The 16,371-nt window shown below is 40.8% G+C and overlaps 1 protein-coding gene across 2 annotated transcripts in view; it reads left to right on the top strand.

Moving 5' to 3' along the window:
• AP4S1 (adaptor-related protein complex 4, sigma 1 subunit) overlaps positions 1-16,371 on the top strand; it is a 69,056-nt gene that overhangs the window by 8,306 nt on the left and 44,379 nt on the right. The window contains exon 1 of one of the 2 annotated variants that reach the window (XM_014528968.1): positions 5,979-6,067. The exons of the other annotated variant lie outside the window; for it this stretch is intronic. The gene's annotated coding sequence lies outside the window, so the exon portion shown is untranslated. Of the gene's footprint in view, positions 1-5,978; positions 6,068-16,371 lie in introns of those variants that run through there. 2 annotated transcript variants of the gene reach the window in all.

Here is a 16,371-nt window from a genome sequence, read left to right as displayed (position 1 = left end):
TGACAGGGGGCAGCGCCCAACCCCCTGATTGGCCCTGCTCTGTGCGTGACAGGGGGTGGCGCCGCAACCTCCCCATCGACCCTGCCTTGAGTGTGACAGGGGGCGGTGCCCCAACCCCCCAATCGGCCCTACCCTGAGCGTGACTGAGGGTGGCATTGCAACCTCCCGATCCGCCCTGCTCTGTGCATGACGGGGCGGCGCCCCAACTCCCCAATCGGCCCTGCTCTGAGCCTGACCAGGGGCTGCACTTAGGGATTGGGCCTGCCCTCTGCCACCCGGGAGCAGGCCTAAGCCAGCAGGTCGTTATCTCCCGAGGGGTCCCAGACTGGGAGAGGGCACAGGCCGGGCTGGGGGACCGCCCTCCCCCCGCCCCCCGAGTGCACAAATTTTTGTGCACCGGGCCTCTAGTATATATATAAAAGCCTAAGCGACCATTCTGACAGTCTCTATGATGTGCACTGATCACAGAGGGCAGATGCTCAATACAGGGGCTGCCCTCTGGTGGTCTGTGCGCTCCCACAGCCAACCTCCTGCGGCCAGCCAACCTTCCGCGGTCCCTCCCCCTGGCTGATGGCCCCGATTGCCAGCCAGGCTGAGGGACCCCACCCATGCACTGGGCCTCTAGTGTTTTTAATAATGTCAGTGTAAGCCTTGGCCATGATTTTCCCACATCATAGTCATTTATCTGCAGGATTGTCTCCTAAAGGGGCAGGACCCATGCCCCTCTTGTTCAAAGATGTACCTCCAGTGTATAGGAAAGTGAGATCCCCAATAAATGTTTGATGAGTAACTTAAATTTAAACTAATATGAATATTTTTCCTCTCCCTCAATCATTTTTTATTAGTTTTTACTACCAGTAATCTCTTACAGTTCAATGACCAGAACTTCCCTGGATGTTGAACATAAAGGACACCAAGGTTTTCTCCATTGACAGAATATTTTTTATACTATTGACATTGTGCTTTGTGTCTATGACTCCTGAAGACACTCTGCAGTGAGCTCCTAGAATCTTGTCTTCTGTAGGTAATGAGCTTTCCCAGGCATATTATCACCTACAGCTCACCTAACTGGAACTCCCTGCCTACCTGTGGCTGAGTCATTTCCTCTCTTCCGTCTCTCCCTTGAAACTGCCTATTTGTTCTGTCCTTTCTTCAGTCTGTTCATCCCTCCTTAACTCCCAATGATTCTTGGTTTCAGTGTACTACTGATGATTTTTACGAATGCCTGTTTGTATCTTTAATCAGTTTAGAATTTCAGGGTGCTTTTTTTCTTTTCCATTAGCTAATCTTAGAAAAGTGTGTGTTTATTCTATCTGATCAAAAAGGTACTTGTTATATATATCATATATATATTATGTCAGCAAAAGTATGTTAAGGAAGTCCAGACTTTTAAATAAGTTCAGAGTAGTTAACACCCAGATGCCTTCTTCCCAATTATTATAAAGCCTGATGTACAAAGAGTTTTAACTCTGCCTTTGAGAACTATATGATGCCCTGTAATTACTTACCTGAATATCCAGCTGACTGTGTGCCTGACATCCTTCTAACAAAGAGCTCAAACTGGTTCACAAACAATTAAGTCATCTTTTTGCATCATCTGAAAAAGTTGTAACTAGTATTCTTACCTCCATGGGGAGGAGAAAAGGCTGAGATGAGAGTTCTGGGTCACTTCCACAGTCCCTTAGTAGAATAGGAAGTGGTTCCCATTCTTACATCAATGAGTGTGTATGTGTATTTGGAAACAAGAAATAAAGTCTCTCTTTCCTTCTCTTCCTCCTACCATTCTATCAATGGACTCAATATTGCTTTTTTATTTATTTTGTCTTTTTTTTAATTTATTTTTAATTGTTGACATACACTATATTAGTTTCAGGTGTACAACATAATGATTAGATATTTATACATCACATCATTTGTACTTTTGACATCCGTTTTAGGTAGTTTTGAGGTGATTCAGTCACTTGTAGAAATTACGTAGTGTTTACATTTATAAATATAGAGAAAAAAATGAATATTAGAGCACAGAGGAAGATCTTTGAGCTATGGCAAGTATTCAAAAACCAAAGAAGCAAACTGTATAATGCAAATGGAACAGAAAAGGAGGAGTCAGCTTTGACCGGCACTATGGTTTGACCTGCCAAATAAGATCAGATATCTACTTCTCATTACAGTAGTTTCCTGTGGCTAAGAAAATTATAGAAATACATTGCAGGGCACTTGAACTCTTCAAATAATATATTGTGTGGTAAAGAAAAGGAAAAGGGCCTTCACAAATTATAGACAAATAGGCACCAAAACCTTTAGGAAACTCAGCATGTTATATAAAATTCTAGTCCAAGTTCATTCCTGAATTGTCTCCTGGGTACTATGAGTCAGAAAGCTGTAGGCTGTGATAATATTGTATAACAGCTAACTCACAGAGATGTCAAAATTGAAAGAAATAAAGAATTGCCTGGAGCTGAGTCCCTCCTGGACATAGGCTAAAAGTGAACAACTAGGTCTACAAACATGAGAATCAAATGACTGGAAAATGTGACAATGGGAAATGGTCAAAACTTTCCTAGGTAATAATTTAAGAATCTTAGAAATTAGGTTTGTCCCATTGGAGCATCAAAGGCGAATGTTCAAAATAATGACACCAGACATGTTCACCTTGCCTGGGAAATGTCACAGTTTTCTCTTTGGAGAATGTTTTAAATTTGGCAAAAATTTCACAAAAACTTACCCTATATAATAATCCTATATAATAAAAGGGTAATATGCAAATCGAACGGCGGAACGACCAGTCACTGTGACACACACTGACCACCAGGGGGCAGACGCTCAATGCAAGAGCTGCCACCTGGTGGTCAGTGCACTCCCACAGGGGGAGCACAGCTCAGCCACAAGAAGGGCTGATGGCTGGCAAGCGCAGTGGCCCACCTCTGCAGCAGCGCTAAGGATGTCCGACTGATGCAAGCCTAAGCTGTCAGTCAGACATCAAGCGGAATCGGGCCTATACCGGCAGTTGGACATCCCTTTTCCAATCAGGAGCTGCTGGCTCTTAACCACTCGCCTACCTGCCTCATTGCCCCTAACCACTCTGCCTGCCTGCCTCATCGCCCCTAACCACTCACCTGCCTACCTCATCACCCCTAACCACTCACCTACCTGCCTTATTGCCCCTAACCACCCTGCCTGCCTGCCTGATCACCCCTAACTGCTTGCTTGCCTGCCTGATTGCCCCTAACCACTTGCTTGCCTGCTGATCGCCCCTAACCACTCTGCCTGCCTGCCCGATTGCCCCTAACTGCTCACCTGCCTGCCTGATCACCCCTAACCACCTCTGCCTCAGCCCCCACTCACCGCGGCTTCATCCGGGAGGTTGTCCAGAAGGTTGTTCGGCTGTCCTGTCTAATTAGCATATTATGCTTTTATTATTATAGATCTCTTTAAACAACAGTAGCCTTTAGTTTTGTCTTTTTGTTACAGACTAACCTAAAGTACATGACAATTACCCCCCACACAAAAGATTGAAGAATTTTTAGGAGCTTTTTAAAATAACTCGTATTGCCCTTTCCTCCTTGTTTTATTTTATTTTTTTAATTGATTTCAGAGAGAGGAAGGTAGAGGGAGAGAGAAATAGAAACATTAATGATGAGAAAGAATCATTGATTGGCTGCCTCCTATACATCCCCTACTGGGATTGAACCTGCAACACCACCGGGCATGTGGCCTGACCGGAAATCAAATCGTGACTTCCTGGTTCTTGGGTTGATGCTCCACCACGAACCACACCATATAGCTTTTAATATAGTGATCTGATATTTTAAATTGTGCATAGACTTTTTAAAACTTTATATTTTGAAATTATTTAGTCTTGCAGAAACTAAAAGGTGTACATTATCAACAGTTATCAGGATTTGCTAATCTTTCATCTATCCTTTCTGTCTGAGGATTTTTTTGACTGACACAAGTGTATTTAACAAAAGTTTGATATGAAACTGCATGGGGCCCATTTTTACATCATAGCACAACGGGCCCTTTGGAGAGAGGAGACATGTGGAAGCAATTGATTTCTCTTTGAACACATTCTTTGTTTATACTCATTCCAAGGCTTCTAACATGATGATACTATTTCTTTGTATTACCACCATTTCAATATTCTGTTTTACCACTATTTGCCGTTATCACACATTCATTTATCACAAGATTCAAAAAGGGTTAAAATCCTCACAGTATTCCTTGGACATGTTTGCCACCATTTAATTTCAATGATAATTTCTTGTCCATAAATTTTCAACTCAACTAGCTCATAGATACCTTGAAACAGAATTCACGGCCTCACGCTCCCTCTGCAGGCCCCAGGAATGTCTCAAAGTAAATCCCAAGCATCATATAATATGCTGGTACATGCTTCTCTAAGTATCTTCAACAGATTAGGACCTTTTTTAAAAAAACATACCACAATACCATGATCACATCTACAAAATTAATAATTCCTTTATACAGTCTAATGCCTGGTCCATATTCAGTTGCCTTCAATTATCTAAAAAAATGTGTGTTTTTTTAAAAAGTTGGTGATTTCAAATCAGGATCCCCTTCCCCCCGAAATCTACATATTTTATTTAGCTGATATGACTTTATTTTTTTATTTTCCTTCTCCTCATGCCCCACGGTTAATTTATCCTGTAGAATTTCCCACATTTGGTGATTGCAATTTTTTTGGTATTGTTTAGCATATTCCTTTTCCCTCCATATTTTCTATAAACTAGAAGTTAGGTGTAGAGGCTAGGTTTGATTCACCTTTTCAGTTTCATGGCAAGAATACTTCTCCATTGGGGATGCAGTATACTTTGTAATGTATCATACCAAGCGGCACATAATGTCTAGTTGTCCTGATTTCAGTACTGTCTGATCACCCTAACCCTGTTCCAACTATCATCAGCCATAGCTGCTAGCTAGCTGTGTTTTAACACATACATTGTGTTCTACCCTCAACATTTTCTCTCCACTCGGGGTCTGTCCTTCCAGAAAAGAGGTTCTGCTGGGTGTTTCCAGTCTTCAAGGTTGGGGATTGGACTCATTGGCAAAAGGGACCCTGCCAGGCCTCCTCTGTTCCCACTTTGGCTCTTAGATTCACTCCTGGGATTCTCACTTCAGGGGTGGAGAGCTTTCTTTGGATGATGACTTGGTGATTTCCGGGCTCCTTGGCTCTTTTTACCCTTACAATTCACTTTTTCTAAATTTGGCTCAGTCAGCACAGCTGTGGTCACCCACTTCTTGTTGCTCAGGGTAGTTTGATCCTACCCATTCGTGTTCTAGAGCAGCAACCTTCACCCTCTTTTTTCTCATGACACACAAACTAATTACTGAAATTCTGCAGCAATTTGCCAGTCTGACAAAAAAAAAATAGATATAATTTTGATTCGTTCACACCGGCGGCTATTATCATATTTCTATTTGACCATAAGGGATAAGAGGTCACTGCCCCTGACTAAATAGTCTGCTATAGCATGTTTTAAACGTTCTTATAGCACACCTGCCTGAAAAACTCCGTTCTAAAGTTCCAGGGGATGTTTTTCACCTAGTTTTTTTGGTAAAGGTGTTGCCTGTAGAATTTTTTTTTTCTGTCCTAGCTATTCTCACCATTTTCTGTGTGGGGATTCTGGGAGATCACGAAACTACGCTGCTGCCTCTCTACACTCTCAGCATTTCAGAGTTTAAATCGTCTGCTATTTAATCTTTTACTATAGCCCTGCAGCTGAAATATTTTTAGTTGACCACTACTAAATAATTGTGACATTATTCAAATATTGTGTGATATAAATGAGTGTAAATTTAAGAATGAATGTCCTCTGAGCAACAGACGGGCAGGCTCTTGAATCTCCCATTGACAATTTCAGTGGAAGCTGTAACATGTTGCTACACTTTATCATGAAACTGAGAAAAGCAAAAAGGCTCCTAGCAAAGGGCAGCCAAGCAGGCCACCTGAAAGGCTCTGCATTTACCCTGACATCGGATCTGAACGAGAATGATGCTGAATTCAGATAGGCGTCTGAAACTTGCCGTGGACAGCATTCGCCAGGTATGTTTTATTTATTGGAACTAGAAAGGGAGAGTAGTTGAACTCACTGAAGAGCAAATCACACATAAGAATTTTGAAGTTTAGGTCTAATCACAAATGTTAAACCCACTGTGGTAAATGTAGTAGTACGGGCTTTACTGTTCTAAATGTTCACATCTGATTGAGCCACTTCTGAGGCATTATAGGCTCCATGTTGAGGTCAACTAAAATTAAATGGTCTGTTAGAATTGCACCTTTTGTCATATGCTCCGGGGTCAAGATTGAAACTGCCAAAGTATCCATATTAGCAGGAAATGCTTTTGTATAGAGGTTCAGGGCTAGGTTTACAGTAGTGAATGGGCAGTGAAATTGTGTGTCCACGTCATTACAGCCATCACTGAATCACTGGGGTCTTGAAGCAAACCTAGCGATAAAGAGCAGTGGTGAGCGCACCAAGGCCTGAGCCTGGCCAGCAGGAGCTGGGTCCTTCCTCCACACTTTCTGAGTGACCTTTGGCAAGTGACTCAGTTTCACATCTGTACTTAAGTGGAGGTAAAAACAATCTCTAACTAGTAGAGCTATTTTGAGGATTAAATGAATAGCGCCTGGCTATTTAGTAAGCACCGTGTAAGTGTTTTCTACTGTTCTTATCTCTCTTCATGAGTTGGTTTATTGGGTGATATCCCCAAACATATAGCAGAATGAATAATGCCTTTCAGGTTGTAGCACTGAAGGTCTTTCACGCCACCATCAGACACTGGGAGCATTAATTACTCACTTGAATTAGAGTTAGTTGTGGCCATGTCACTAACAAAAACGATATATCCTGTTGGGTTAGTAAATTGAAGTTTAATACAGTAATTTTTATGTTTCATTGCTTCTTTTAGAGTGATGATCTGCAAAGAGAATTTTTTATTGCAGCCATAATTGTCTAAGAGATATCTTCAGGCTCCAAAAATATTGCTATAGCTTTTAATAGTGCTTGATTTTTAACTCAGGACACATTTTAATTAGGAATATCTTAAATAATACCTTTAATACATAGTTCTGGTTTCAAAGTATTATTTTCATGTATTTTGGGGGGGGGGGAATCACATGGTAACTAATTTCCCCCCAGGTAATATGAACATTAGGGTAAAAGACTTTATAATGTTGAAACAAATTATTAATTGCAGATAAGTTATGAAGTGATTATTTTATTGAAACAATTTCTGTAATTTGAGTGTTGCACTTTAATTTATAGTCAACTTCTCAGAGATACATTTTGTGTAAAGTGAGATTCCTCTGCACCCCAATGAAGTTTGTTTCTTCATTGTTTTACCGATAGGAGCCATCAGCATATCAAATTTTAATTCTAAATTACTTAGAATTCTAAATTAGTTTGATTTGAATTTAAAACCTGTAACATTGTACTTGACACTATAAGAATCCTAATGCAATGCTACTAGATTACTCACTACTCTTCAGAAGAGGGATAATGTATAAGAAGAATTTATCTTTGTATGTCTTTCCCAGTTTTTAGGGGAAATCAGATGTCCGAAAAGAATAAACAGAATCTAAGTTAAGAAATACAGAAGTTAAATTTATCAGAATGCAGAACCTCTGGTTTGAAGTATTTTTCTAATTTGAGGATGAAACTTGATTCACCATTTTATAGAATGGGAAGTATTACATAGTAATCCTAGTTGTCTTCTGGAGTCCCTCCTTATTGACGCATTGTAACATCACAGTATCAAATCCTGGAGGAACCCAGCCAGATTTCTAAATTTCTGGTCCCTGTTGCTTCTTTAAAACTAAGATATTGTGCCATAACTGGTTTGGCTCAGTGGATAGAGCCTCGGCCTGCGGACTGAAAGGTCCCAGGTTCGATTCCAGTCAAGGGCATGTACCTTGGTTGTGGGCACATCCCCAGTAGGGGGTGTGCAGGAGGCAGCTGATCGATGTTTCTCTCTCATCGATGTTTCTAACTCTCTATCCCTCTCCCTTCCTCTCTGTAAAAAATCAATAAAATATATTTTAAAACTAAGATATTGTGTGTCATTTTAATCAAAAATTCAGTGAAGGTTTTTAGTCATTAAGCACAAATATTTAATTTGTGTGGCTAATTTTAACCAAACAATTTAATATAAAACTACCCACACAGGGCTGTTTCTAACCCATGCCAACGTTATGTCGAAGTAAAAATTTAGTTCCCTAGTTTAAATTTCAAAATAAATTACCTGCTACTACAACCAAATAAAAGAGCCTACTAGCCCAAGTGACTCGGTTGATTGGAGCATCATCAGTGCATTGAGAGGTTGCCGGTGCGATTCCTGGGCAGGGCACATATCTGGATTTTGGGTTCGATTTCTGTCTGGGTGTGTATAGAAGGCAATCGATCGATGTTTCTCTCTTACATTGGTGTTTCTTTCTTTCTCTCTCTCTCTCTCTCTCTTTCCTTCCTGCACACCCCATCTCTTCCTCTCTCTAAGCATGTCCTCAGATAAGGATTAATAAATAAATAAAATATAATTTTAGAAGAAAAATTTTGATTTTGAAAGATACATAGTATCTCCATCGTGTGTAGTAATGGGAAGGTTAAATCCAGTTACTAGTCTAAAAGCAGATTCTCTTTTCTCAAGAGTGGAAGGAGCCTGGCTGGCGTGGCTCAGTGGTTGAGTGTCAACCTATGAGCCAGGAGGTCACGGTTTGATTCCCGGTCAAGGGCACATGCCCAGGTTGTGGGCTTGATCCCCAGTGTGGGGCGGCGTGTAGGAAGCAGCATGGTTCTCTATCATCACTAATGTTTCTATCTCTCTCTCCCCCTCCCTTCCTCTCTGAAATCAATAAAAAGATATTAAAAAAAAAAAAAGAATGGAAGGTGAGATAACAACAGGCTCGTTTGAATGCCAGCCATTAGCAGTTTATATCCCTCCACCAACAGATCTGATAGTGGATAGCTCTCTGGAAAATGACTGGTGGACAGTCTATTCTCAACCCCTCCATCCCCCACTCTGCACACACACACAGATGGCTAATGAATAAAAATAAAACAAGTACTTTCAAATAGACAATGTCATGGTCTATTTATAGTATATAAATTGCTCATCCTCGGTTTTTTTTTGTAGAAAAGCAGACAAGAATTTATTGAATGCACAAAAATATACTTAGCATAGTGAAACAAGGAATGGCTTAGCATAGAAGAAGCAACAGGAGAGCTTAGGCTGGGCTGCCTTGGCTCACTGGGAAAGTCAGAGAAAAGGGGGCCTTGGGGGCAGGTTCAGGGCATTAGCCCGGAGGAGCTGCTGCCCATTGCTCCCCTGGTTATAAGTCTCAGGGGGTCCCTTAGAGGTTATGGGATATGTGCCTGTGGCGGGGGGGGGGGGGGGGGGGGGTGGATGACACGGGCATGCTCCCTGGAGGGAGAGCGCCTCATCCTCAGTTTTTGAAATATTTTTTCCCCTGCCTTAATCATGTTACTATAAAGACCTTACAAATTGTTCCATTCGCCTCCCTAAATTAGGATAGAAAGGCTGATAACTTGAACATCTCCAAAAATATAATATCTACCCTTTTCAGTAAAACTTCCAGCTTATCTCTGCTTTATTTTTTTATGTTTAAGGTTACAAATAACCATACTTATTTGGACTTACTGTGTTTTGAACCAGAATTTAATGAGACTTTTAAATAAATTTACCAAAATGGCTTTAGATCAAGATCTGAGAGATACATGAAGCTTTAGAAATTTTTCAGATACACTGTTAGAAAAATGGTAGACCAGACTATTAAGGCTTATTCTCAAAGTGTTTTTCTAATTTTTCTTCATAACCAATAGCTTTAGGATTTGATTGGAATTTAACTTTTTAAAGTGTTTTAGCTATTTAAAAACTATTTGAGTTTTTTTAAAAAAGCAGCATATATGTAAATGTGTTTAATGCCAAATTAATCAAATGTTGTTGAAATACTTCTTTTTTCTTTTAATTAAACAATGCACCTTTTTTTTTTTTTTTTTTTTTTTAAAGAGAGAGGGAGAACGTCGATGTGTGAGAGAAACATTGATCAGTTGCCTCCTGCACATGCCTGGACCTGGGATCGAACCGGCAACCTGGGTATGGAACCCACCACCTTTTGGTGTATGAGAGATTCTCCAACCAACTGAGCCCCACCGGCCAGGAATTATTTTTTTAGAGAGGGAGAGAGAGGAATGGAGAGGAAGAGAGAGAGAGAGAGAGAGAGAGAGAGAGAGAGAGAGAGAGAAAGAAGAAGAGAAACATCAATTTGTTGTTCCATTTATATATGCATTCATTGTTTGACTCTTGTATGTGCCCTGACCAGGGATTAAACCCACAACTTTGGTGTATTGGGACAATGCTCTAACCATGGTGCTACCTGGCCAGGGCCAAAATGTTGTTGAAATCTTTCTTGCCCTAGCCGGTCCTGGGTTCGATTTCAGTCAAGGGCACATGCTCGGCTTGTGGGCTCGATCCCCAGTGCGGGGTGTGCAGGAGGCAGCCGATCAATGATTATCTCTTATCATTGATGTTTCTAGCTCTCCCTTCCTCTCTGAAATCAATAAAAATATTTTTAAAAATATTTCTTGAGTGACCCAGAGATTTAACAAAAGTAAAAATCTCAGAGGAAGCTACTAAAGTGTATGCTGAATCATAAAAGAGGTTTAGAAAGCCAAATGGAGGAACAAGGGGCAGGAGAATAGATGAAAAAAAAAAAAAAGAAAGACAGAATAGGTGGCAGGTTTCTTGTCCAATTTTAGTGGAACTGCAATAGGGAAGAGTCTGTCCAGAAGAATATCTGGCATATTCTGGGGAGGATGAGGAAGAAAAGGGGAACTCTGTGGAGTACTTTACATGACCTTTATCTCATTTAGTCCTCACTGTAAGTCAGAGGCAGCTGTCATTCCATTCAGATGAGAAAACGGAATCATTGTAGAATTCCAATAAATTTTGAAGCAAAGAAACAAACTGTTTTAGGGTCTAATAAAAGAAAATACAACATATTACAAACTCTGAGGAAAATGCTTCCACTTAGATGGAAATCTGCTACTGATCAGTGTGATTTCCTCTCGTTTAAGTATGGAAAAGTCCAGGAACAGCTAAACCCGAGGCCTATGGAATGAATGGAGTTGGTGTGGCAAATAGAACTGAGCAGTTGCTATTTTCACAGTTCCTTTGTTTAGGCCATACTAATTAGATGCCCTCAGCACATCCATTTTGAAAAACACTACATATTTTAAAGAAATGTGGCATTTAGAAATGCCAAAGTAAGTGAAACAATAGCTTCTTTATTCAGAATAAACATTTTCAGTTGGATAATTTCACAAAATTATATAATGCAACTCAACTTTTAAACAAACTTTGTGTGACTTATAAAAAGTAACACATCTCTTAAAATTTGGGAAATAAAGTAAGGACTGAGAATAAAAATTGCCCCTAATCCTACCATCTAGATTTAAGCAAAATGCATTTTGGTATAATTCCTTTCTTTTCCACTTATTTCATGGTAACTCTGTATAATGTACATGTATAATGATTTTTAGTAAATTTACGAAGTTGTACAAAGATTACCACAATCAGTTGTTAAAACATTTATATCATTCCAAAAAGAATCCTATCCCCATTTTGCCCCAACCTCTCTTTCCTGGCCTTAGGTGACCACAAATACAGTTTCTATCTATAAATTTGCCATTTCTGGATATTTCATATCAGTGGAATTATACAATAGTAGAATTGTGCAACTGACTTCTTTCACTTAACAGTGTTTTCAAGATTCATCATTTTTTTGTAGCAGTATTTTGTTCCCCTTTGTTGATAAATTGTTTTCTATTGTATGTAGATTTACCATATTTTGTTTATCTCTTCAATAGCTGATGGACATTTGGCTTGTTTCCACTTTGGGGTTATTGTGAATAATGATTCTATGAACATTCATGTACAAGTCTTCTTTGTGCACATACGTTTTCAATTCTCGAGTATATACTTTGAATTGCTGGATAATATGGTAAATATGTGTTTAACTTTTTAACAAACTGCCAAATTGTTTCCCAAAGTAGCTGTAACATTTACATTCCCACTAGCACTATATGGGGTTCTAGTATCTCCACATCCTGGCCAGCACTTATTTTCTGTCTTTTTTTTGATAGCTATTCAAGCGGGTGTGAGGTGGTATCTTCTTGTGTTTGTTTTTTTAAATAAATATATTTTTATTTATTTCAGAGAGGAAGGGAGAGAGAGAGAGACAGAAACATCAATGACAAGAGAGAATCATTGATCGGTTGCCTCATACAAGCCCCCGACTGGGGATCAAGCCCCCAACCTGGGCATGTGCCCTGACCAGAAATCGAACAGTGACCTCCAGTTTCATAGGTTGTCGCCCAACACTGAGCCATGCCTGCTGGGCTTCTTGTGGTTTTAATTTGCATTTTCCTAAAAGTTAATGATGGTAGCCATTCATTTATCCTCTTTGTTCAAATGTATTTTCAGATCCATTTTTCAATTGTGTTGCTGGTCTTCCTGTTAAGGGTTATAGTCCAGTATGTTATTTGTTGTTCAGATAATTCTAGTTTGGCCATTGGGAGCTCTTTCTGATTGTCTAGTCTGTCTGTCTATCTATCTCTCCAGCTCACACCCCCGGCCTCGCAGCCCCGGCTTGCGCCCCCAGCCTCGCAGCCCCACCTGGCACCCGGCCTTGGCCTGGCTCTGCCCCCTCACCTGCTCCACCATCCCGCCTGTGGGGCGATTGATCAGGTCCGGGCCCTCCACCTGGCTCCCTCAGCAACTGGGAGCTGGGCGGCGGCCCCACCCCCCGCTACTGCTGCTGGTCACCATCTGCGGGGTGATCAACCCCCACTCACACCCGCCTTGACCTGACGTCGCCCGCTCACCTGCTCCACCATCCCGCCACGGTTCCACTCTTGTCGGGGCCCACTGGGGCTGGCAGCGCCTCCACTGCCTCCTGCTGTCAGCGCTACGTCACCGACGCCCGCCATGTTCTGCACCGCCCCCTGGTGGTCAGCACACATCATAGCAAGCGGTAGAACTTCCAGTCAAATGACCACTCGAGGGGACTATTTGCATATTAGGCTTTTATTATATAGGATAGGATAGTTGTGAAACCATCACCATAACCCTATACCTCTTAGGCCTTACCCATTGAAACCTCATCCCCTGGCAATCTTTAATCTACTTCCGTCTGTCGATTTCCCTATTCTGGACATTCCATATAAATGTCCTTGTGACTGGCTTCTTTCACTTAGCACAGTGGTCGGCAAACTCATTAGTCAACAGAGCCAAATATCAACAGTACAACGGCCAAATATCAACAGTACAACGATTGAAATTTCTTTTGAGAGCCAAATTTTTTTTTTAATATTTTATTGATTTTTTACAGAGAGGAAGGGAGAGGGATAGAGAGTTAGAAGCATCGATGAGAGAGAAACATCGATCAGCTGCCTCCTGCACACCCCCCACTGGGGATGTGCCCGCAACTAAGGTACATGCCCTTGACTGGAATCGAACCTGGGACCCTTCAGTCCGCAGGCCGACACTCTATCCACTGAGCCAAACCGGTTAGGGCGAGAGCCAAATTTTTTAAACTTAAACTATATAGGTAGGTACATTGTTATTAACTTAATTAGGGTACTCCTAAGGCTTAGGAAGAGCCACACTCAAGGGGCCAAAGAGCCGCATGTGGCTTGCGAGCAGCAGTTTGCCGACCACGGACTTAGCATAATGCTTTCAAGGTTCATCTGTCTGTTCTTTTTTTTCTTTTTCTTTTGTTTTATTTCTTTTTGTTTTTGTATGATTTCTATCTGGCCTCTTTTTAATCTTTAGCTATTTAGATGTCCCTTCTACATCATTGTAATCTATATGAGTATAGAATTTGGTACTCTGATTTTGTGACTTAACATTATTTTATCTACATTTTTCCTTTTTAATCTGTATTTTTCTATTCTTCTGCATAGTATGAATATTTATTTAATGGTGAAAAGACATCAAGTTAGTGTTCATTTAACACTTAGTTCTGAGTTTGAAGTATCTGAGCTAGTTTCATTTTTTTACTATTATAAATAATATTGCTATGAATTTTCATGCATATGGATTTTTAATTATACTTTAAGATAGATTCCCAGGACTGAAATGCTTGAGTTAAAAGCTAGAATTATTTTCATGATTTTTTTTGTTACATTCTACCAGGTTACACTGTGGAAAATTTGTAACAAATTAAAGGTCCACTAAGTTTATATATATATGAATTTCAAAGTGAATTCCCATTTACTCACCACCTAGATTCTTCCATTAATGTTTTACTATATTTACTTTATCATATATCTAACCATCTATCTATCAGTTTATCTTAATTTTTAGTGCATTTCGAAGTATAAATATCAATACAGTTTGCCGAAATACTTCAACATTTATATAATTAACTAGAGTATTAGTTTCTTTTTGTAAAATTTGCGTATAATAAATGCATGAATCTTTAAAGTACATTTGCTGAGTTTTAAAAAACCCATACATCTGTGTAACCCAAATCCTTCACAACTACAGTTTTTACCAAATGAAATGTCAAAGAAAATACTAGAGTGCAATATGCATAGTATGGATAAGCATTGTTTTGTGAACTTTTGTTTCAGATATTATGTGCCTGTATATGGGGTCACAGTGTAAAATATCTTTCTTATCACAATAAGAGTGAAAATCACTGGTCTGATAGCGGGGCTCAGCATGTAATTAAATAATGATTATATAGGGCACCGATTTTCAACCTTTTTCATCTCATGACACACATAAACTAATTACTAAAATTCTGTGGCACACCAAATAATTTATTTTTTTCCCATCTGACAGAAAAATAGGTATAATTTTAATTCATTCACACTGGATGGCTGTTGTTGTGTTGGCTGTTGTCATTTTTTTTTAATATATAATAATCTAAGAGAAAAGAGGTCAGTGTCTCTGACTAAATAGTCAAATATTGCATGTTTTAAAAATTCTTGCAGTTTGGCCAGTGTGGCTCAGTTAGTTAAGCATCGTCCCATGTACCAAGAGGTCACTGGTTGGATTCCCAGTCAGGGCACATGCCTGGGTTACTGACTTGATCCCCAGTAGCTGGTATGCAGAAGGCAGGCTATGATGCTTCTCTCTCATCAATGTTTGTATCTCCCTCTCCTCTCCTTTTGGTCTAAAATCAATAAAAACAGTTTGCTTCTTGCAGAACCCTGGTTGAAAATCACTGCTATAGGGTGACAGGTTTTGTAAGATAGAGTGATGGGTTCTTAGAAAGGATAACCAGCTTTTTGTGGTTAGAAAGAGGGGATTGGCATAAGCGTGAAAGGCTTCACTGAGGAAAAGGTGCTATATTATCATAATAACATTGGCCAATGCTCAGTTTCTGAGAACATTACATATAATTATTCCTCTAATCCAGTGGTTCTCAATCTTCTGGCCCTTTAAATACAGTTCCTCATGTTGTGACCCAACCATAAAATTATTTTTGTTGCTACTTCATAACTGTAATGTTGCTGCTGTTATAAATCGTAATGTAAATATCTGATATGCAGGGTGGTCTTAGGCGACCCCTGTGAAAGGGTCGTTCGGCCTCCAAAGGGGTCGCGACCCACAGGTTGAGAACTGCTGTAAGGATTAGAGTCTAATCCTTACAACCCAGAAGGTAAGTACTGTTACTTTTCCCATTGTACCTCAGACTGAGTACTGAAAGATTTAAGTAACTTGACCAGGAAAACGAAGCTAGTAAGTAGTAGAGCCAATCAAGTTCCATCCAGTTCACATGAGCTTGTGACTGTTTTATTGTACTAGAAGCCCTGTGCACGAAATTCGTGCACTGGGGGGTCCCGCAGCCTGGCCTGTACCCTCTCGCAGTCCTGGAGCCCTCTCTCCTTACGGCCCGCCTTCTCACTGCTCCTTACCGCTCAGCTCGCTGCTCCTTAGCGCTGTCATGGAGGTGGGAGAGGCTCCTGCCACCACCGCTGCGCTCTAGCTGTGTGAGCCTGGCTTCTGGCTGAGTGGCGCTCCCCCTGTGGGAGCGCACTGACCACCAGGGGGCAGCTCCTGCATTGAGTGTCTGCCCCCTGGTGGTCAGTGTACATCATAGCAACCAGTCGTTCTGCCATAATGGTCGCTTAGGCTTTTATTATATAGACTAGAGGCCCGGTGCACAAAAATTTGTGCACTCGAGGGGGAGAGGGGGTCCCTCAGCCCATCCTGTGCCCTCTCGCAGTCTGGGACCCCTCAGGAGATAATGACCTGCTGGCTTAGGCCTGCTCCCAGGTGGCAGAGGGCAGGCCCAATCCCTAGGTGCAGCCCCTGGTC

The sequence above is a fragment of the Myotis brandtii genome, unplaced genomic scaffold (assembly GCF_000412655.1).
Source record: "Myotis brandtii unplaced genomic scaffold, ASM41265v1 scaffold667, whole genome shotgun sequence".
Lineage (NCBI taxonomy): Eukaryota > Metazoa > Chordata > Mammalia > Chiroptera > Vespertilionidae > Myotis > Myotis brandtii.
Note: the sequence above shows the minus strand (reverse complement) of the source record. Positions and strands in the feature narration are given on the sequence as shown.